This window comes from Lepus europaeus, chromosome 12, assembly GCF_033115175.1.
Source record: "Lepus europaeus isolate LE1 chromosome 12, mLepTim1.pri, whole genome shotgun sequence".
NCBI lineage: Eukaryota > Metazoa > Chordata > Mammalia > Lagomorpha > Leporidae > Lepus > Lepus europaeus.
In genome coordinates, this window is record NC_084838.1 from 74,862,834 (window position 1) to 74,881,213 (window position 18,380).

Below are 18,380 nucleotides of genomic sequence, written 5' to 3' on the forward strand. Positions count from 1 at the left end.
AGCCATGGGGCCCACCCTGCTTGCTCTGTAGCTGGTCTCTGTAAATGAGGAGTCAGCCCCAAGACCTGGCTATGAGTGTGTGTGTGTACGCAACACACCTGCAGGATCCCGGGGGCAGGACAGAGCTGGCAAGTTCCTGGAATGGAGAGGCAGCCAGGGACGGGGGAACACAGTGTTCAAGGGCGAGGGAGAGGAGGTGGGGCTGGAGTGCAGGCACAGCCAGATCAAGCTGGGCCTTGCAGGCTGCGGCGAGGAGAACGCCCTGATGGGCTCCGGCAGGGGCGCGGCTGGCCAGATGAGATCACACCCCAGAGAGCTTTCTCTGTGCCATGTGGGGAGCAGCCTGCAGGGCACAAGGCATTCCTGCTGCCCATCAGTCTACATGGGGCCACCGGGCAGACCTGACCACCTAACAATAAGTACTTGCAGACACCTCAAAGCACAAAGCACAAGAGCAGATAATAAAAGATTCATAATGGTTTCAGAATAAAAAATGCTTCAAGATAAGAACACTCTTACAAGGCAGTAACAGACAAAGCTAAGGCTCCTCTAGAGAGATCAACAAAGCACATGGAAAGTCCACAAAAGGAGGAAATATAAAAGGTATTTGAAAAACGTTCATTAGTTCATAAAACTGGGTAAGTTCTTTTTTTTTTTTTTTTAATTCCATTGCTTAATGTTATTTAGGGTGTGAAAGAGGAGACCTCTGATCTGGTCTTCCAGGTAATAGATTTCATAACCTTTTTCCTGGCTTTATATTAAGGACACAATTAAGAATGGTCTTAAAATTATAAAGAAAGATACCTATTTTCAAGCCCAAGGTGAGTTTTGGTGAATACGGTAGAGTCCTACAATCATCAACCACTCACAATGACATAGTGGAGACCTGACATGGACAGAGGTTTCCAATTTAACAGCTGAGAAAAGCAGGTTGCACTTTGTGTGCAAAAATCTCATTTAGACACATATCTATGTAGAAAAACCCATGGGAGAAAACTAAGGGTGGCTATTTAATGGCAGAACTATGCATTTTTAGGAGGTCTATTTTATTTATTGATGTATCTTTAATTTCTCCAGTTGATACATATTATTTTTACTAAGAAGCAACATATCAGGCGAAAGCCATCCAGAACATCACAGAACAAAAATGGAGACCTGTCAAACGATGCAGGGAAAGTCATGGACAGGCTCAGTGCAGCTCCAGCAGAAATCATGACAGCAGACGGGCTAACAACTGGCAGAGTCCTGCTCCTGACCTCACCGTCTCAGAAGTCACCCCTCGTCTTCCCACCGCCTCCCTGACCAGCACAAAGCGCCGATTCCCACAAGCAGGTATCAATACCCTCCTGGGGATGGAGCTGTGGTATACTGGGGAAAGTCTCTGCCTGCTATGCCAGAATCCCACATGGGCACCGGTTCAAGTCCCGGCTACTCCACTTCCAATCCAGCTCCCTGCTAATGCGCCCAGGGAAAGCACTCAAAGATGGTCCAAATCCTTAGGACTGTGCGCCCATGAGGGACACCCAGAAGCAGCTCCTGGCTCCTGGCTTTGTGTCTGTCCAGCTCTGGCCATTGCGGGAATGAACAAGAGGATGGAAGACCTCTCTCTCTCTTCCTCTGCCTCTCTAATAAACAAATAAAGCTTAAAAAATAAAAAAAAAAATTAAAAAAAAAAAACTCTCCCTGGAGGACTTCACTCCTGATCCAAAGGTATCCCGGACAGGGTATCTGGAAACAATGTGCAGTGCCATTTCCCTCCCTCCTTCCCACAGACAACGAAGGAATCCGTTCTAACACTGACCTGTGCCTTGCTTACACTGAGCTCACGAATGAGCAGCCTGAGACAGCTGCAAAATCATGGCAAGCAGATCCCCAGCAGTTCTAAAGCAGGGTCGTCAGGTGCACTAAAGCTGCCTAGTTGCAGTCCAGGCATTATCCTGCCCCTGTCCAGCAGAGGGCTTTGGCAGCCTTTCCTAACTCTCTGGCCCATGTTCCACAACACTCTAAACTGTTCCCCTTCTCCAATCTAAAACCCCGAACCTAAGCACCCCCACTCTCAACACACACTTTCCTCTGTCTCTATTCAGGAATCTTGTTCGGGCCACGGCTAAGTTTCCCGCCCTCTCAATGTTCCTTTCCATCTCAAGGCACCTGTGTCTCTGGCCTCCACACCTCTCCTATCCTCTGGACTCGGAGGGAATGCCCTCTATCCCCAAGATGAAGCCCTGCATCCCGGCCTGCTCAGCCAGCCTCACGGGTACCAAGCTCCTGACCCCTCAATGTCCCCCTCTGCCTCTGCCTTCCTCCCCCCAACTCTCCCCACTGAGTCCCTCCCTTTCAGTATGTCCACGTTCCTTACCCCCTCCTGCTACCTTCTCCAAGGTGCCACCTCCTTTTGTTGCTTCTTCAGTAATCTCCAGGCCTGGGTGTCTACACCTGCACCTCCCCAGTTTAGCATGAAGTCATCAAGAATGAGACCTGGGGCGCACCTCAGCCTTGCCACGGGCCACTCTCAGGACACCACGTGAGCACATTACTTCATCCTCCAAGTCAGCTTCCTCCACCTTAAAGGAGCTGATACACACCTGCCCCACCTCCCTGACAGGCACATCACTGGGATCCAACAAGATGGTGCCTGTGAAAGTGCACGGCCAGCTCTGTAGCACTCTAGTTACTCCTGCTGCTGCTCCTCGTCCTCCCCCACTCAGCATCAATGCAGGCGGGGAGTGTGCAGGGAGCGTGGCCTTGGTGTGGACAGGAACAACTCCACGCTGTCGGCACTCTCATGGCTACTGTGAATTACCAGTTTGTTTCACTCAAAACAGTTAAAAGGGCGGGCATTTGGCCTGTCAGTCAAGCTGCAGGTGGGACATCTGTATCCAATAGCACAATGCCTGGCATTCAGGTTCTGCCTCTCCTGCTCCTGATTCAGCTTCCTGCTAACACACACCCCAGGTGGCAACAGGTGATGGCTCAAGTATTTGGGTCCCTGCTATCCACGTGGAAGACCTGGATTGAGTTCTCAGCTCCCACTGTCAGCTCTGGCCTACTGTGGGCATTTGCGGAGTCAATCAGCAGATGGGAGCTCTCTCTCTCTCTTTCTTGTTCTTTCTTGTTGTCTATCTCTCAAGTGAATAATAATAATAATAAAAAAAAAAGCCTTTTTAAACCTCAAGTATAACCTTTGATTGCTTTATTGCACGAACATCAAGTTCTGGAAGTTAACAGTACAAGACCATGGGTATGGAGCCTGAACCAAGTCAGGCACTGTACTTAAAAACTAGAAATATTTTATTATTATTTCCATTTACTGTTAGAAAACCTGAGTCAGAACAGCACAGCCATGGTTTGAACCCAGGCTTCCTTCAGTGATTAAGTGGGTTCTAGACAGAGAGGGGAAAACTACAAAAGCTGCTAGCATTTGAGGCAACATGGACCTGTACTGAAACACATAGAATCTTAAAAAAACATGCAGCTGGCTTCGTGGCAGAGGGGGTTAAGCCACTGCCTGTGACTCTGGCACCCAATATTAGTGCCGATTTGAGTCCCGGCCACTCCACTTCCAGTCCAGTTTCCTGTTAATGTGCCTGGGAAAGCAGTGGAAGATGGCTCATGGACTTGTAACTCTGGCTCTCACAAGACTAGGATGGAGCTCCTGGCTTCAGCTTGGCCATTGCAGCCGTTTGGGAAGTAAATCAGTGAAGGGGTGTCTGTCTGTCTGTCTGTCTCTCTCTCTCTCTCTCATCCTGTTTTTCAAATCAATCAATCTTAAAACAAAGAAAATGATGCTCAGCCAAAGGGAATAAGCATTTTGTTAAGTACAAGTAAGAGTGAGGCGGTCTAGGCCTTGGTACCAGCAGTCCAGGTCCTGGGTGGATTTACCAGCTGTGAGAGCATGGGCAAGTCACTGACTTTCTCAGAACAGCAACTGTCTTGTGTATAAAAAGGGGAGGATAAAACTATCAACTTCAGACTTGTAAAAATTAAAAACCTGTATATTTAAAGTGCTTAGTACAGAGTCTGGCACGTGCCAAACATGCAACAAAGGCTATTTATTTACAAAAATCTACCCAGTGACCATACATGCACACACATGCCTGTGTGCGCACACACACACACACACCCCACACATGACAACTAGGAAGATGATGAACATTTTAACACTGATTATTTCTTAAAGTCAAATAATAGATTTGTTTATAAATTCTCTGTATTTTCTACAGTCTGACATTTAGACTAGCAGTTAAGATGCCCACATTCCAAGTGCTTGGGTTCAAGTGTTGGCTCTGGCTCCCGATCCCAGCTTTCAGCTAATACAGATTCTGGACAGCAACAATCATGGTTCAAATAATTAAGTTTTGCAATCACACAGGCGCCCAAGATTGAGTTCCTGGCTGTTGTGGACATCTGGGACGTGAACCAGTGGATTGGATAGCACCTGCACGTTCACTCTCGCTCTCTCATTTTTTTTTAATTTCCTGCATTTTCTAGATTTTCTTTACTTGAATAAATTCAGCAATTCTTTAATATTTGTATATCTCCCCTTTTTTCCAAGTAGCCCAAATATGCCCTTGTTGATCCATCAATTCTAGCATAATCCAGTCTATGCATATCGTGTTTATGGCAATTGGGTCCTTTTACTGATTTCAGCTGAAGAGGAACACATTGCACCTCTATTCTTCAAGCAGCCTGCTCATATTTCATCCTAGAAGTCTGTCCTGCATTGTTATGCAACTGCAGGTTAAAAATCACTCTGAATGGATTATGAGAGCGTAAAAGGGAAGGGAAGAGAATGGGTTAACATCTCAAAAATCAAAGTTAAAGCAGAAAAACATGACAACCTCATGATCGTTTTAAGGTTAAGAAACATACACATTACCTTAATTATCCAAGGCTCTAAGAGACTATAACAAATATTTCAACTCCATGGACAATTTCCTGGTGTGGGCAGAAGATGCAAGTAATTCAAGAGGCCAGCGGTCCATCCAGGGCAGTGACAACCATTCTGAAAGGAAAAAGAATTGGGTTGAGGCAACTGGGAGGGAACAACAGAGAGCGAGAGGGAGAGAAAAAGGTCTTCCATCCACGGGTTCACTTCCCGCTATGGCTGCTGCTCAGCTGATCTGAAGCCAGGAGCCAGAAGCTTCTTCTGGGTCTCCCGTGTGGGTGCAGGGGGCCCAAGCACTTGGGCCATCTTCCACTGCATTCCCAGGCCACAGCAGAGAGCTGGATGGGAAGAGGGCAGCCAGGACTAGAACCGGCACCTGCATGGGATGCTGGCGCCGCAAGCAGAGGCTTTACCTACCTAGCCACAGCGCTGGCCCTACTGCCTCTCTCTTAAAACTTTAAATCTCAACTCCCCAGCATTAAAACCTTGAGATGGTTTTCCAGCAGTCCTTGTCCACCATCTCCTGTTCCACCATGAGTCCACTACCATGTTCCGTGGAAGGGCCTGCCTGTGTCTGCCCCATCTTCTCCACTCCCACACCACTGCTACACCCAAATTAAGCTTCACAGCAGCCTCTGACCTGGCCTTTCCACGATCATCCCCTGTGCACTCTCTCCTGCAGGACCTCACAGTCTGCATGGCTATGGACAGGGCTGCTGTCTCCCGGCTGTAAAGTGAAGATCTGATGCTTCAAGGTCTCCGTCCTCAGTCAGATTTCCCTGGGCCTGAATCCTAGTCTAGCCATAACTCGGACTCTGAGTTATGTCTGCTCCAAACTCAGACTTGCTGTGGATCAAGTGAGAGCAGTGCCTACCCCTGCAGTCGCTGCCCAGGCATGACAAGTCCTGGTGCCCCACGGATCACACAGCAAGTTGTCCATGGTATTCGTCATTCCCGTCCCACGGGACACAAGCCCACAGCTCCAAGGTTCCCCAGCCTTAGAACTCCCAAGCCAAATGTTCTGTGTCCAGAATCCTCATGGCAATGCTCTCCTCTTCCACCACGTATACACTCTGCTCATTTCCAGTCTGCTGTGACCCACTACTGCTTTCACTCATCTGCCTTCATTGTTCAGTAAGTACTTTCTGTGCTGCTCACATCAGTCTGATTATTTTCCAAAAAACGCGCCCTGTAATGAATGACAGCCTGACCATGTACCTACCGTTCCTGCACAGACAAGGTCTTTCCTATCCCCTCTGAGAAAGATGGGCTGCATCCCATGGCCCTGACGACGGCCACCTCCCAAGCAGCTCACACACCGTCCTACCATTACTGCCCACTCCTTCATGGTTTTTTTTTTTTTTTTTTTTTTTTTTTGTAAATTCACTCATTTATTTGAAAGAGTTACAGAGAGAGAGAGAGAGAAGGAGAGGGGGAGAGAGATGGAGGGAGAGAAAGAGATCTTCCATCCGCTGGCTCACTCCCCAATTGGCCACAATAGCCGGAGCTGCGCTGATCCAAAGCCAGGAGCTTCCTCTGGGTCTCTTATGTGGGTGCAGGGGCCCAAGGACTTGGACCATCTTCTACTGCTTTCCCAGGACACAGAACAGAGCTGGATGGCAAGTGGAGCAGCTGAGACTTTAACGGTGCCCATATGGGATGCTGGCACTGTAGGCAGCAGCTTTAACCACTACGCCACAGCGCTGGCCCCCCTTCATGATTTTTGAGCTTAGCTATAAGTATTTTAGATTTTGCACTTCAGTGAAGATTACGTGAAAACTTTTATAAATGAAGAGTTTTTTGGGGGGATCAGCTCTGCCCATGTTTTCTGTAACTGATGGGCCCGTAAGGCCTTGAGGTAAGATTCTTATTAAGTCTATCATAGTTATTAGGGTGGAGAGGCTCATGGAAGGAACTTGTTCCAGGGTCCAGGAGACAATGTGCAGCCTTCCCACAGGGCCAGGAGACAAGCTCGGCAAAGGCCCAACGTCCGACTCTGTGCCAGTGGGAACCTGTTCCCGACTCATGTACCATCTGATGACCAAACTCCAAGCAGCATTGAGGATGCTCACAGTGAGCACAGGCAGTTACGAGACACTGACCTCAAAGATGATGTGTGAAGCCCTGGGGAATGTGTGGGAGACAGCAAAGGGCCAGGAGAGGCGGAGGAGGAGAACCGATGCAGGAGGCAGGTACAGTGGGTGCAGAGGCAGGAGAGCAGCCCAAAGACAGGTGAGTAAGCTGCATGGCGGAAGCTGCCGACAGGCAGCGAGGGGAGTCACTGGACCTCCCTATCTGGAAGCAGGATACCGTGGCCCCTGCCCACAACCGTCCACGTGGCTGACACAGGATGCCGGCCGCAGGGCATTGAGGGAAAGAGGAGGAAAGCAAATGGAAACCAGCAGACTTCCTGTCAACAGCTCTGCTCATCAAGCCCGAAGGTTTGCGCTGGTCACGTTCTAACCGGGCTGTTTACCTGACCGAGCCCAACACAAACACCCAAGTGTGCTCCGCTCCTCTCCCCTCCACACACACAGGGCCTGACTGCTGCAGGTCCTCAACGGAATCCTCCACCCCACTGCCCCGTGTCTCACTCTCCTCCCAACAGCCTAGCAGGCCTTTGGAAGTCTCACAGACCATTCACCAGTTCCATGCTCCCACGTCTGGATGGCTGAATTATATTCTTGTTGGGCTTCATTTAGGTAAATTATCCTTACTTATTTAATAGACAAAAAGCAGACAGTGGGAAAGTCGCCAATTGGCACACCTGTATCCAACTCAGAGCCTTGGCTGGAGCACTGGCGACTCCACTTCCAGTCCAGCTCCCTGCTGATACTTCTTGGAAGCAGAATCTGATGGCTAAGGACGTCAGTTCCTCCCACCTATGTGAAAGACCCAAAGGAGTTCCTGGCTCCCAGCTTCAGCCTGGCACAACCATGGCTGTTGCAGCTGTTTGAGGAGGGACCCAGAGGATGGAAGAAGTCTTCCTCCCTCCCTCTTTTCCTTTTTCCTCTCCCTCTGCCTTGCAAATGAATAAATAAATCTTAGGCAAAGAAAGAAAAAGATAAAATGTGTCACATCAACAGAGCTGAAGTCCAGGCTCAGGTTAAATATTCTATCACCATTGCTGGTCCACCTACACAAGTATAGTTTACACCAAACCACTACAAAGATAGTTAATTTTTTTTCTTCCTTCAGAGTAATGCTTGTTCTTTACTATGAGTTTAGAAAAAGTCAAGTAAGAATAAAGAATAAAAGTCCCGAGCAAATTTAGCATTTGGTTGACTCTTTCTACTTTGAAATGAATGGATTTATAAATCTAATACACAGATGCATAAATACACATGGTTTTTACTCCAATGAGTAGTATGGCATCATTTGCAATCTGTTTTACCTGAAAGAAGTAGTATGTTATTGATTGCTCTTTTATGCAGGTATTTTTAATGACTATACAATAAATTTTAACAAATCCCCCTGAAGTATTCAAGTCATATATAATTTCCAATTACATAAGTAAGACATGGACATTGGCCAGGGATAAGGTCCAAGTTCAAATGTCGGGAAACACACAAGGATCTACTAACACAGGTAACCTGCCCCACACAACACTGGGCCCACAGGCACACAACCAACCCTACCCACTCTGGCACAGTCCTACATCACTGGGTAGCACTTTTTTGAATACCGTATCACGTAAATGTTTACTGTTTTAGTTAGCGTACCTTTGAGGTTGAACAGTTTATTTTTGATCTCTTGCTCATGTCCTTTGTTTTGTCGTCTGCTAGAGCAATCATCTTACTGATGGGCAATGCCTCTGCTGCTACCAAGGATACCATGAACCCGGGACTCTGACAATGGAGAAAGTGGTGATTTTTTTTTTTTTTTTTTTTTTTTGACAGGCAGAGTAGACAGTGAGAAAGAGAGAGACAGAGAGAAAGGTCTTCCTTTACCATTGGTTCACCCTCCAATGGCCGCCGTGGCCGGTGTGCTGTGGCCGGCACACCGCACTGATCCGAAGGCAGGAGCCAGGTGCTTCTCCTGGTCTCCCATGGGGTGCAGGGCCCAAGGACTTGGGCCATCCTCCACTGCACTCCCGGGCCATAGCAGAGAGCTGGCCTGGAAGAGGGGCAACCGGGACAGAATCCGGCGCCCCGACTGGGACTAGAACCCAGAGTGCCGGTGCCGCAGGCGGAGGATTAGCCTAGTGAGCCACGGCGCTGGCTAAGAAAGTGGTAATTAAAGGGCAACTTCTGGCTATAAGGAGCAAAGGTCATTCCAGCCTGTGAGAACCAGAAGGGGTCTTTATCATAAAAATACTAAGGTACGCTTCCTATATAAGAGTACCAATACATTTGTATGAGTTTTGTCGTATGTGTTGCAAATAGTTCTCCCAGCTGATTTTCTCTCTAAAATGGAAATGTCACTATTTCACTGGTCTAGTTCATGGACTGAAGAGAACACACAAACTCATGAGCAGAGTGAACCACTGGGGAAAAAAATGAGAAATTGCTGCTACTTACTAGGCACTTAACAAAGTCCTTATTCTTTAGTCCTGACAATGAAATTAGTCTCCTGGCTAAGTACCATCGTTCTCCTTTTACAGAGAAAATACACACCCATACATAGTAAAGTGATCATCAGAATTTTATTTTTATAGGTAATGTTTGTACTTATCCAAAAATTACTATTTCCAGCAGAGCTTTAGTAACATTTCTTCTTAGAAGTAACCCTGGGGACTCCTCCAAGTGCTCCACCAGCACTAAACTAAGTTACTGGTTTCGCCCTCTCCACTCTTTCCTCTTCCTCTCCTTCCTCTGACACACCTGTACTATGAAGTGCCATCTTCATAACAACCTAAGTATTTTTGCCTAGGAACCAAGACTACTTCATTACTCAAAGTTCAAGGCCACAACAGAACGTTACTTTCTAACGTTCGAAATTCTCTTGGGTTCTTCAGCTGCTTATACGTTAGTGATGTCTATAGCAACAGCATTCACTTGAACCCAGGGCCAAAGCACACCATGCTATATAAATATTTTATGTACAGCTTGCACTGAAATTCTAGATGAAGAGCCCTCCCGAGCCTCTGTAGCATGCTACTTGTCCAAGATACACAGTTCTTTATTAATGCGTGCAGGCTCTGCCATCCTTACGGGAGTATCCTTGATTTAATCCTAATGACTTTCCCCCAAATGTTTTCAGTTTATTTTTCAAGGCAGCATCTGAAATAATGGCAAACGAAGATAGCTGATAATTGAAACTGGTTGCACTCAGTTTGGTCACCAAGGATTAGGAGGGCAAAAGTGCATAGTGTGTGTGAGTCTGGTAATGAGTTTCTTTGCAGGAGTATTAATAGAACTAAATTACCACTGCCAGAAAGAGGGGAAGGAAAACTTCTACCCACACCTGCATACTTCTTTGAGGATTTCTACAAAACACACAGCAGTCTGAAGGCTGCTCTTGTGGAACAGACAGGTTTCCCAGTTGGCTTTGGAAGCAGCCAAACAGCAACAACTGATAAAACACTCACACGCACCTGCCAGTCTGGGCCAGTAGAGACCCTCTACAGCTCAGCAGGTAGCAGGAAGCTCAGTCATCCCCAGCAGACTGCTGCCAGCGGACTACAGGGCATGCACAGCCCACCCCGCTCCTGGCTGCAGCCGGCACTGGGACAGCTGCTGCCCACGCTGAGGCAGGAGGCTTTCCCCTAGGTGATTCTCTCTGAATTTTCCTCATGCACACAGGAGGGGGGCTCTGGCTGCCCTGCATTGGGGAGATCACTACAAGGACCTCCTTAAAGAGAAAAGGATTTGAGAAGAGAATGATACCCCACAGATGAAGAGGAGATTGTTGGTGCAGAGGGACCTTAAGTTCAGCCACATCTGCTCTCTGGCGATCCCTGCGCCATCAGATATGCAGGAGCCCCCAGGGACTGGCAAGATGCTGAGCCTGGACTCCAGGCTGAGACATGGGCTCCTTCCCAGCCTGAAAGGGCCCACAGTGGCAGGGACCAGTGTGAATGCAACACCCAGGGGCCTGACTGATACCACGGCATGCAGTAAGGCCTGGATCCCTGCTGCAAGGCCAGGAAGGTGATGTGGCCAAGAGACAAGAACAGTGGTTAAACTTTCTGCTGCCAGGCAGATTCTCAGAGTTAAAAATCAATCGATTTACAAAAATCCAGTATTCCTTGTACCCACAGTTTCTGGGCTGAGATACCCAATTCGGTTTCACAAATGAAGGAACACACAAACTAACAGAGGAGGAGGAGCTAAGATACATTAGCCTATACATGTGTGTTAGTTCGATGTCACTAGCTTCCATCAATGGATCAGAATGGCATTTAGAATAAAGGATACTTTCAGAGTGTGATTCATGGAAAGGTTTTTACATCATGCACACATTTCACCAAGACCTTTAGCCTCGCCTGGCACCACTGCTGTTGAAAGGGTCTACACCAACTGGTTTGTGTGCAGACATCTAGCATTGATGGCCAAGGGGACTCATAAGGTAGAGCCACTTTAGACAACTCGCCACCACACCCAACTCTGATTCACTGGCTGGATTGCCCAACAGCCAGATTTTCTTGGAACCCAAGGTAACTACTCCCCAGAGTATGGGAATAATGAAGACTCCCAGCAGTGTGGTAATGGCATGCATCAGGAGAAGGCTTGTATGCCTGCGATGCAAGCTATTCCCCCCTTTGGAGCTTTCTGAGGCAGCCACACACTCATCCCTCCAAGTCACAGATTATGGGGTCATGAGAGTACATCAGACTCATGCTGAGCAGGTGCTTCCCCCTATGGGGCTGAGGAGCTGCCAAGCCCTGGATGTAGCTGGGCCTGTGCCGTGCACCCACGGAGAGCACCAGAGACACAAAGGCGTCTGCAGAAGTGTGAGAGTGAAGCCAAGAGAAGTAGGGATGATAACACAGAGTGCCTCAACTTCCTGTGCTGGACCTCTTCCTGAGTCCAGGTGCCTGTAAGGATCCAGGGCTCTCACGAGTAATTCAGGATTCTGTTAAAATCCTCCCGTGGTTGGTTTTGCTCCCTGCAGCCAAAGACTCCCAGTAAACAATCATTTCTCTGTTGCCACACCATCGAGCTGAAACTCAGTGTGCTGGGGACCCTAGAGCAGATTAGAGCAAAGAGATCCAGGGTGCTGGTTCACAATCAGCCCGCACTGAGAACACCTCCCGGGGGACAGGACCCGTGTCGCTGCAGCCTCCATGTGCCTCCTCTGCCAAACTGCCTTGCTGAACTCTGCTTTTCTAGGCTCGCGTGGTGAATCCAAGACCTTGGCTGACATTTTTATGTCTGTTCGTTCACTCCTGTGTATAGGCCATTTCTCCTGCTGACTTTAGCCGCAGGCATACCATTAAATTCAGAGGTAAGAGCAAAACCCCTGGAGGGACGGGTGCTCTGCTCTCAGCCTTCCCCCTTCCCACAGGCATTACATCTTACAGATGGCATTTTTAGCATTTCTAAAGACTACATTTCCAATAAAAGTTAAATGTTATACAGAAGTGGGAGAAAATGGTTTTCTTAATTGCCAAGAGAACTGGTGGACTTCGAATAATTTCTTCCTTCTGGAAACATTCAAGTATAATTCTTTGGTAAAAAAAAAAAAAAACAGTCCAGCTTGGTAACAGGCATTTTCAATCATCATACTAGACTTTTAAAGCTTGCACTGATGAGTTAACAGTATCTAAATCCAGCTAATTATACATCTACATTCTGTTTTTATAATCAATGGCGAGATGCACTCTTAACTGTGATGTTGTCTAGGGGCAAAGAGGAAAATGAGCCTAGAGGGCTCAAGAAAATGGGCTTTTCTCTTTCAGGATTAATCATAAATCAAACATTTAACTGGCTGCTCTCCATGTGAACTGCTACAAATATGAGTAATTGTTTTTATTCTCCAAGGCTAAGCAAAGGTCAGGAAAAGTCACCATTGAGAGATATATAAAGATTCAGGGGTACCAGTCCCCCAAAGCACACTTTCTTCCTCCAGGTAGAAGAGGACAAAGGTTTCCTACTTGCATTTTTTTAAAAGATTTATTTATTTATTTGAGAGGCAGAGCTACAGAGAAGGACAGAGACAGAGAAGTCTTCTTTCGGCTGGTTCACTCCCCAAACGGCCGGGCCAAAGTCAGGAGCTCCATCTGGCTCTCACACAAGGGTGCAGGGTCCCAAGCACTTGGGCCACCTTTCACTGTTTTCCCAGGTCCATCAGCAGGGAGCTGGATGGGAAGTAGAGCAGCTGAGTCTCAAACCAGCATGTATACAGGATGCTTCATCAGAGGCAGTGGTCTAACTCGCTGCGCCACAACACCAGCCCAAGAATCTGGATTTTGAAAAAGTCCCCAGGAGATGTTGCCACATTTGAGAACCACTGCCTTAAACGAATAAGGAAGTGAGTCTGCACGGATGGCACCACCATTAGGAAATGGCACAAACTGTGTCCAAGAACTGAAACTCACTCAGCTCTTTATCACGCACTTGGCACATGCAACCTGCAGGGCCCTCCTCTCCTCTCCCATAACCTGAAATAGAAGGACTTCCAGGAAGAAGCGCCAAGTTTAGCAGGAAGATTCATCCACCTCTAACACAAAGGAGGGAACGTACAGCCCCCAACGTGGAACAGAGTATCAGGCCTCAATGAGCGGCCGTCAAAGAGCCGAAGCAAAGGTCCGGCACTGCTTCTGCACTGGAGATGACAAGTGGAAGAGAAGGGCGTACCCAGGACACACGGGGGCACACTCGAGGCATGACCGTGAGACCCACTGCAGAGAGGCACCGTACCTGGTAGGGCAGAAGCAACGCTAACCCTGGCTCCTCCTCTGCTTCCTTACTGTTCTCCTCCCTACACCTGGAAGTGGGTTTTGAGGGGCCTCCTAGGAGACTGCCTGCTGCTTCCACTCCAGTATTCACCCAAACCCCAAGGGGGTCGATCACCTCTGCAGCCCTGAGAGTTTACAGGGGCACAATTAGAGCAAGCCTGTATCAGGCCTTACCATGCAGCAGGAATATGTGCAGGGCTTTCTAAAAACAGGCTGGGGGCTGGCACTGTGGCTCAGCTTGTTAATGCCCTGGCCTGCAGAGCCAGCAGCAACCCATATGGGCGTAGGTTCAAGTCCTGGCTGTCCCACTTCTGATCCAACTCCCTACTGATGCACCTGGGAAAGCAGTGGAGGATGGCAGAAGTACTGGACCCATGTGGGAGACCCAGAAGTAGTTCCTGGCTCCTGGTTTCGGATCAGCTCAGCTCCAGCCACTGTGGTCATTTGGGGAGTGAACTAGCGGATGAAGACCTTTCTGTCTCTACCTCTTTCTGTAACCCTTTCAACTAAACATAAAATAAGTATTTAAAATAAATAAATAAAAACAGACTGCCAGGGGCTGGCACTGTGGTGTACAGGGTAAGGCCACCACCCGTGACGCCGGCATCCCATATGGGCAGCAGCTCGTGCCCCAGCTGCTCCACTTCCGATCCAGCTCCCTGCTAAAGGCCTGAGAAAGCAGAAGAAGTTAGCCCAAGTGCTTGGGCCCCTGTGCCCACATGGGAGACCTAGAAGAAGCTCCTGGCCTCGGGCTGGCCCAGGGCTGATCATTAAGGTCATCTGGGGAGTGAACCACCAGATGGAAGGTCTCTCTCCATCTCTCCCCCTCCCTCTGTAACTCTTTCAAATAAATAAATCTCTCAAAAAAAAAAAAAAATACACATGCACTTAAGAAGAGAGCACTTCCAATACACTAAAGGCTAAAAACACACGGGCTTCCCTTGTTGAGAATAAAGTGATCCATGGTGAAGTTCAATAGTAGCAATCACATAAATGCCGTATTTCAATCTCTGGAGCAAAGAGCAAGATAGAGTCCCATTTTCCCGGAACACCCCAGTCAACCAGGCCAAGCAGGAAAGGATGCCAAGGAAATGTTCTCCTGAGACTCATGAATACCAGGGCTCAGACCCTGGCATTCCCACAGACAGCTGCCGCGCTGCCCACTCCCTTCATACAACCATACAGGGGCAGCACTCCGGCAGGCCCTCCATACAACCCCAGCCACCAAACCCCAGCGGCGCAAGGCTCCTGAAGCACCAGTGACTCCCACACCTGCAGGACCAGGCTCCTTCCAGGGTGACAAACCCAGGCAATCCTGGCAAACATCCTGGACGCACAGAGCCTCAGGGCACAGGCACAGCCCACGAATCCCCCGCCTGGCTCCTCCGAACAACTCAGCGTTCTGCTCTAAGCCGCTAAGGAAAGCTGACTGCAACCACAGAAACAAGCAGTACATTGTTCATCTACTGCCAACCCAATCCAACAGCAAGCCCTGTGGCCGTGCGCATGCGTCGGAGTAACCAACCTTCCTAAATCGGCAACTTACCACAACGACCTGACTCCAAGATCTTTTCACTCTGGATTTCGTAGCAAAATGAGGTGAGGGAGAGTGCCAAGTTACAGAGCTCTGCCACGTATTTTAACATTTCCCTTAAAACAAAACAAAGCCTATGACTTCCTTCACCCCTGCTACCCTCACTACGTTTTCTCACTGATTAGGGCTTATGTTACTTCTGGCTCTTAAAACGAAGATCCTAATTGATGTTTATTAGCTAAGTTTAAAGGCCAGCAGGGCACTGACTTTCATTTATCTAGACCATCCACTTTTTATTCTGTGTTTATCAATGCTGTCTTTGGGTGATTAGGAGTCAGACCTACTTCTGACAGAGCCCAGGTATCTTTTTCTTTTCTTTCTTTCTTTTTTTTTTTTTTTTTTTTTTTTTTTGACAGGCAGAGTGGACAGTGAGAGGGAGAGACAGAGAGAAAGGTTTTCTTTTTGCCGTTGGTTCACCCTCCAATGGCCGCCGCGGCTGGCGCGCTGCGGCCGGCACACTGAGCTGATCCGATGGCAGGAGCCAGGTGCTTCTCCTGGTCTCCCATGGGGTGCAGGGCCCAAGCACTTGGGCCATCCTCCACTGCACTCCCTGGCCACAGCAGAGAGCTGGCCTGGAAGAGGGGCAACTGGGACAGGATCGGTGCCCCGACCGGGACTAGAACCCGATGTGCTGGCGCCGCAAGGCAGAAGATTAGCCTAGTGAGCCGCGGCGCCGGCCCCAGATATCTTTTTCAAATCATGCTCAAAGCAAACAGAATTTCCTGGGGCCAGCGCTGCAGCACAGCAGGTAAAGCCATGGTCTGCAATGTCAGCATCCCACATGGCCACTGGTTCGAGTCCCAACTGCTCCACTTTTGATCCAGCTAATCAGCTAATGAGGCCAGGAAAGTAGCAGCAGATGGGCCCCTGCACTCACATGTGAGATCTGGAATAAGTTCCTGGCTCCTGGCTTTGGCCTGGCCCAGCAATGGCTGTTGTGGTCATTTGGGGAGTGAACCAGCAGATGGAAGCTCTCTTTCTCACTCTCTGTCTCTCCCTCTAATTCTTTCAAATAAATAAATAACAGCATTTCCTGTTAAACTTTGTTGGATTAGGACAAAAAAAAAGCCAGCATTTTCCGTTAAACTTTGTTGGATTAGGACACATTTATGGTCATGTTTGATGAGAGTGTCAAGTATGAAAAACCAGGTCCTACAGATATACCATTTGATCCAATTTCACTATATTCTAAGCCCAATAAAAAATATATTTTGGAAATTTTCTAACAGACCTTTTGGCCAGATATAGGCTCTATACACTTACAGAATGTCCTGACACAAAGACTGCACTGACATTAGAAATCACAGCTTTTGACACATGTCCTTTTAAAAGCTACAAATACATTTTATATCAGCTTATGAAAAATACATGCTAGGATGTTATTAGTGAAGGGGTAACGACGGCTCTTCAGTTTCAAGTTGAGATTGAAATGCCAGGAAATGGCAAAAAGAGCCAGTCCCAGGGACTGCCTCTGCGGGTGAGCAGACACAGACATCCCCACGTTGCTCTGCACAGACACGTAGGCAAACTGGGAAGAACACTGCCTAGGGAACCGAGGATGTGGCTTAGGAGACACAAAGGAAAGCAACAAAACTTGGGTCCTTATAAAATACTCACCCATCTCCCTACCAACTCCTACTTCTCTCTGAACAAACTACGTACTACCCTTTAAGCAAAATGAATTGCCTTTAATTTTTCTGATACATTATGGAGTACACCCCCTCATGTGTGTTTCTCAGCTGATACTGTTTCAAGTGCAGTTCTGGCAACTCTTTCAAGAAAACTGCAGCGAGTTGGTCTCTAACACAAAATATGACTTTATAAGGGACAGAAAGCATCTAGGGACCAGAGAATGGATCTTGCTTACTGTTCCCTTCAAAAACATATATTCACTTTTAAAACTTTTTCATTTATAGGTGGAGCACAGCTACGTCCTTGCCTATTTAAAAACAGTAACCTACCTTGTTTAAAGACATGTGATCTCCCTTGCTAACTCTTAACAAGCAATGCATTCCTAAGGCTATTTTATTGCTCTATTTTTCCAGGGAAGGTGTTCCTAAATATCATTTAAGAAAGGCTCCAGCATTTGAGCCAACCAATTAACATGCACTGCCGAAGGAACACTGTGTAACTTCAGCATTATCACAACCTCTAGCAACTGTCAACAACCTGTGGTGAAGGTTTTCCAGGCCTGCATCCACAGAGCTGTATCAAGTATCACTGTTTGCCTTGGTAACAATGCCTTTTCTTGTAGAGAAGACACATGACACCCCTTGTCACACAAAACAACCCACAGCAAGCTGGTCCTGAATGGAGAACAGGAACCACCCATCTCCCCTCCCACCCCCAAGGCTATGTCTACAGCAGGCAGGCACCAACACATTGAGTGGGGGTACAAATTGCATCAGGAGTCTTTAGCATGGGTAGTTTTTTTTTAAGGTGTTCGTTTTTATTTATCTGAAAGGTAGAACAAGACAGAGACTTAGTGCCCTATCAACCCGTTTACTTCCCAAATTCTAACAACAGCAGGGACTGGGCCAGGCCAAAACTGGGAGCTAGGAATTCCAAATGGGTCTCCCACAAGGGTAACAGGAACCTAAGTAATAGAGCCATCATCTGCTGCCCCCCAGGGTGCGTATTAGCAAGAAGCTGGACCAGAAAGAGGCAGATGTTAGGCACTCCAATACCTGATGGAGGTATTCCAAGCAGGGCCTCATTGGCTGTGCTACAATGCCACCTCAATGTTAAAAAAAAAAAAAAAATACATAAACTGGCACCTTCTGACGCAGTCATTTACCTCTAATCACATACAGTTAGGCACAAACCCATTCACTGTCCCGACTGTTAACAGCAAATAGATAGCAAGAAATTATTATGCAGCCATTAAACATGCTTATGAATTCTTAGAACTAAGCTAAGGGGTCTTAAATGACTATTAAATTCAATGAAAAGTAACAACTTAGTCACTAATTTAGTACATGAGGGGCCAGCATTGGTGCAGCAGGTAAAGCCACCTCTCATGTGACGCCAGCATCCCATGTGGGTGCTGATTCGTG

At 47.8% G+C, this 18,380-nt stretch overlaps 1 protein-coding gene across 3 annotated transcripts in view; it reads right to left on the minus strand.

Moving 5' to 3' along the window:
• The window catches only part of KANK1 (KN motif and ankyrin repeat domains 1), a 218,780-nt gene that overhangs the window by 135,554 nt on the left and 64,846 nt on the right, over positions 1–18,380 (minus strand). For all 3 annotated transcript variants that reach the window (XM_062208365.1, XM_062208367.1, XM_062208366.1), the window contains exon 2: positions 4,880–5,005. The gene's annotated coding sequence lies outside the window, so the exon portion shown is untranslated. The remainder of the gene's footprint in view (positions 1–4,879; positions 5,006–18,380) is intronic.